Below are 5,133 nucleotides of genomic sequence, written 5' to 3' on the forward strand. Positions count from 1 at the left end.
CTCTTAACTCACCCCACACTTATTTTGAAAATATGGGTCTCGACTCTCGGCATTAAACACTCCCGGCTAAAAACGTACACATTCATAACTCGCTATCCTTTCTAGGTGCTCCTCAGCAATTTCTGAGAAACAATCAACAACGAAGAATAAAAGTAACATAATATTCAAAGTAGTTCTTACAATCCCATAAAAACAAACTAAAAACAAACAAAATAAATAACGATCAATCATCCTCCTCATTATCATGCGCTCCACTGGTACCAGCTCCATCACCTCCACGACTACCATACTCCGACCATCGTGGGCAAATCGGGTAATGATACCCTAAATGAGGCAGCTGCTCCACCCCAAGATGTCGGACAACATTCTCCATCGTGCTGCCTATCCAACTCACACTCAATGAAAATTGGTCAAAGTAACCAGCCATATTACCCCCAAAAGGCGCACCAACCATGGAAGCAGGTGGGTGTATCGGCTGCCGGCGGTCTCCCCTTCCTCTCACGTTCCTGCGCCTCCGTCTCAGCTCTGGCGCAGGTTGGTCGGCTAGCTGATCATCCTCATCATCACCCTAAACATCTGATGGAACTATGCCCCAATGCGATCTAAAATTTCTGACCACCCGCATAGTTTCCAAATATCCCATACCAAAGTCATGCTCGTCCACACACGTCATGGATCTAGTAATATCGGGAACAACCAAATGATAAGAACGGGCCAAACGAGTAACAAAATGCCCCCCACAAATGGGGCTCCCAGGGCGCGAACTCGCGGCAGACCCGGCCAGAAAACGAGCTAGAAAATACAGGATGTTGCAACAGACACCAGGCTGTAAGATGCACCATAAGAAAAGTAAGTTCTGCTTAGTCACTTTGTCGCCATGCCTCTTATGGTTGATGGAAAAGGTGATGAACCGGTGGAGTAAACGCTGGATCGGGGACCGAATACTGCTCTCGGGAGATACTCTGGAATTAAACATCCCGGAGGCAATGTTATGCCAAAAAGAATACCCCGTGACACCCTTCGCATATCCTCTAGCAGCCCCACTCAAAAACATGCCAAACTCGGGAGTCATAGCCTCCTGTCGATCATACAGTCCTACTCTCCAAGCAAACTAAACTAGGCTGCACTCCTGGTACTCACCCCCAAATCAAAATACCAACGCCTGTGGCCAATGTGGATCTTGGACCGTTTCCTGAAATGTCACCGTTGTGAAAAACTCGACACAAAACTCCTTGTAGACCCGCTCTTGCACCCAGAACAGATTCTGCCAACCAGAACAGGTAAACGAATACCCATCTCCAATGAATATCTTTGTCAAGAACGGGCCCACCCGGTCTGCGAGCCCGACTTCCCTCAATCTTTTCCAATTGACTGTTGGAGCAACTGCAATCTCCCTGTTGTAAAGCCACCCCAATCTGTTTTTCCAACGGGTCAAAACATCACGGGTCGTTGTTGCGGGAAAATTGATAAACGGGTGCAAACCCGCAACCCCAGCTGGAACCTCTCTTCTTGGAGCCATTCCTACAAAAACACGAAAAAAACAGCCAAAACAAATATCCACAAATTAAACATAGAGGAAAATGAATTCTGTTCAGCCCTAGAATTCACGTCGTGAATCATGTAAGATTCACGTCGTGAGTTCACAACCGCAGAAGGCAGAATCGTACCCATCGGGGAAAAATCCAGTCAAAATATCCATGGGTTTTACTCCTATACTACTTCCAAATACTTAGTATGAACATTCAAAGGTTATTTTAACGAATTAATCTCGTCATTTCACTCAATTAACAATCCCTAACCCTAAGTTCATCTATTAGGGCATAAATTCAACTTTATAACCAATAATTATTACCTTTGTTGGAAGTATTACGTAAGCACAAGGAAGATTAGTGGATTTGTCGGCTAAAATCGCAGCAATGGGGACCAAGGGGGGACCAATTTCTGCTTCCACTTCGTGAAGAATAAACAATTGAAGGGTGAACTGGTTTCTAGGGGTTTATTCTGTGGTCCCGTACTTTTGAAAATTCACGTCGTGAATTCGGTAAGATTCACGTCGTGAATAGTGTCTGGGCTTAAGTTTGGGCCATGTACTCACAGACTGATCTTAGGCTTACTAGTTCAATGGGCTAAGCCATATCATGGATTATGTGTCTGGTTCATTCACAATTCACGTCGTGAACGGCTAACTATTCACGTCGTGAATTAAGTCTGGAAGAGAAAAATCAATTTTTGACTTTGAACTAAGTTCTCAATTATTACTACTTCCGTTTTAAGGTCCCTACATTTTGTTCTAATAGAGTTGGATGACTTGATCTAAGTTTTTTTTAAACTAAAATGCAAAAAGAAGAAAAAAAATTTGCAAACCAAACTCGGGTTGCCTCCCGAGAAGCGCTTCTTTTTCTTGGAGTCTTGAGCCGGACTCTGTGCCTCCTACGTTGAGTCCTCGGAAGAATCCACCACTAGGATCTTTTGTTCCTTGAATCGCCTCTTGTAAGCTTGAACTCGCCTTTTGTATGCCTTCTTTGAATTTTCTTTTTTAACTTTCTCCTCTTCTTCAAGCTTGCGTTTTGTTCCCTTAGTTTCTTCCTTGCACCTCATCGCATCCTCCTCCTCTTTCACCACCGGCTTTGTCACTCTTGAAGTGACCTCCTCTTCATCACTTGTCATCTCCTCATCCTCTTTGCTCACCCAAGAAGGTGGACTTTTGTAAGCTATGACTTCAACCAAAAATGGAACAGATGCTCTAGGTTTTGTTCTTTTAACTTGATGAACTGCCTTGATCTCTTCTTCCATAAGCTTCTCCAGTTCTTCTAGTTCATTGTCTTTGTTAATTGTGAACACCTCTTCTTGAACATGTTCCTTTGGGAAGCCATCTTCTATCCCAAAAACTTCTTTTTCATCTCCAACTCTCAAGGCGAGCTTAGACTCGCGGATATCAACAAGAGCTCCAGCAGTGTTAAGCAATGGCCGGCCAAGGATAATTGGAACATCGGGATCTTCCTTCATATCCATTACTACAAAATCTATTGGAAATTTATTTTTCCAATTTTTACCAAAATATCCTCCACTATGCCCCGGGGTTGTGTCACTAAACGGTTCGCCATGTGAATCGTCATTTTTGTAGCCTTCATCTTCTGAATTTCCAATTTTTTATAAAATGAAAAAGGCATCAAATTAATGCTAGCCCCAGAATCGGCTAAAGCATTAACCTTCAATTTATTACCAAACTCACACGGAAGAGTGAGACATCCAGGATCCCCCATCTTCTCTGGTGTCTCCCCCAGCACAACTTTTGAGCTTTGTTCACTTAGAACCACCTTAGACTGCTTCTTTACTTCCTTGCGAGTGTCTATCAAATCTTGCAATAATTTTTTATGCTCGAGAGTTTTGGATAAGGACTCGACAAAGGGAGTATTAATCGGGACCCCCTTCACATGCTTGACAAACTCTCTATGCTCTCTCTCCAGTGGACTAAGGGTAGCTTGGGAAGGAAAAGGCAAAGGCGGCTGATAAACCGAACCAACTACATAATTTTTCTGTTCATGACGGGCCCACGTCGTGAACATACAAGGTTCACGTCGTGAATTTTGGAACTCAGCAGCTTCATGATTTTCGAACTTGATCTTCTTCATCTTTGGATCGGGCTGCTGTGGTTCTTCTTCCAATGCCTCCAGGAACTCAGAGATGACTTCTTCTTCGGTGTCTATGGCCATTACATGAGATTGGGTCTTCGTTTTGGTATTTTTCGGGGATAACTTCTCATGAACTAGAGTGGCTAGTTGACCAAATTGTACTTCAAGGTTATGGATGGAGGCTTGCTGATTCTTTATCAAAGTTTGTTGTTCCAGAATGGTAGAATCAGTGGCATCGTGTCTCTTTTCCGAAGCTTCCATAAACTTCATTAAAATGGTCTCTAGGTCGGGTTTCTTCTCGGCTAGTGGCTGCTCCTTTTGATAAAGGCCTCGACCTGTCTGCCTATACTTCTCTTCTTTTTGCTTCTTATACTCCTCATATGGCAGCCACTCCTTCTTCGGTTTCCTCCAGTCCTCATCAAACTTATCCCCACTAGAGTAGCACACTTGAACCTTTCTGTTCCCATATTCATCTACATTGCAGTCCTTGGTCAAGTGTGGACCACTACATCTCTCGCAACCCACTCTTATGGCATGTATCGACTGGTCCATCTGTGTTATCATGCGGTCCATATTATTCAGTATGGCCATGACCGCTGCTATTTCTTCAGTTTGGGTCCCTCATCCGCCTTTGATTCCTTCTTGCCTCGGGTTGTGGTATTCGCGAGAATGCTTTGCGAATTCTTCAATTAGCTCCTTGACCTCCCTTGGATTTTTCTTTGTCAAAGGTCCTTGAGAATCAAGGAGTTGTCTTGTCATCACGTTGACCCCATCATAAAAGATTGACATCTCTTGCTGCACATTTAGGTCATGCTGAGGTCAATTTCTGAGCAAGCCCTTGTACCGCTCCCATGCTTCGTATAGTGACTCCCCCGGCTGTTGGTCAAAGTTGGCTATTGCCTTCTTGAGTTTGGCTATCTAGGATGGCGGGCAAAACTGGTCCAGGAATTGCTCACGCATTTGAGCCCAAGTGATGATTGTACCCGGTGGGAGTGCTTTTAACCACTCCTTAGCAGCTCCTTTGAAAGTGATGGGAAGCATCCTAAGCAAGACTGTGTTTCTGTTGATATTTGGGACATTGAAGTAGTCCGCAATGTTATTGACTTCATCTAGATGCTTAAAAGCATCCTCATGATCTTTCCCGAAAAATGGGATGTCCTTCAGGGCAGTCAATATGTGTCCCTTCAGCTCGAATGTGGCAGTGGCAGGTATTGCGGGTTGGACTAAACCGGGACCCACATCTTCTCGGATCTGCTTCTTGTAAGCTCCCATAGACATTTCTTCAATTGCTGCCATCTCGTTCCTTGGCTCGTTCTCGGGTTCACTCGTGTGTTCTTCAAATTCCGGCTCGGTATCGTATTCGGACTCGGTTTGGACGGGTGTCTGATCCAAGTGCTCAATATTGCTCTTGTGCCTCGCGGATGAACTTGACTCTCCTATCTTCTTTCCCGACTTCCTTGAAAAAGCTGACTTCAATTCTTGCAAGGGCGTCTTTTTCTTG

At 44.3% G+C, this 5,133-nt stretch overlaps 1 non-coding gene across 1 annotated transcript; it reads left to right on the top strand.

Moving 5' to 3' along the window:
* Nucleotides 1–4,437: 4,437 nt before the first annotated feature.
* On the top strand, nucleotides 4,438–4,544 carry LOC145091123 (small nucleolar RNA R71). Its single transcript, XR_013702011.1, has one exon. It is a non-coding gene; the product is annotated as a small nucleolar RNA R71 (small nucleolar RNA).
* Nucleotides 4,545–5,133: the final 589 nt, after the last annotated feature.

Source organism: Lactuca serriola, chromosome 2 (assembly GCF_051521515.1).
Source record: "Lactuca serriola cultivar US96UC23 chromosome 2, Lser_US96UC23_V15, whole genome shotgun sequence".
In the NCBI taxonomy this organism is placed as follows: domain Eukaryota; kingdom Viridiplantae; phylum Streptophyta; class Magnoliopsida; order Asterales; family Asteraceae; genus Lactuca; species Lactuca serriola.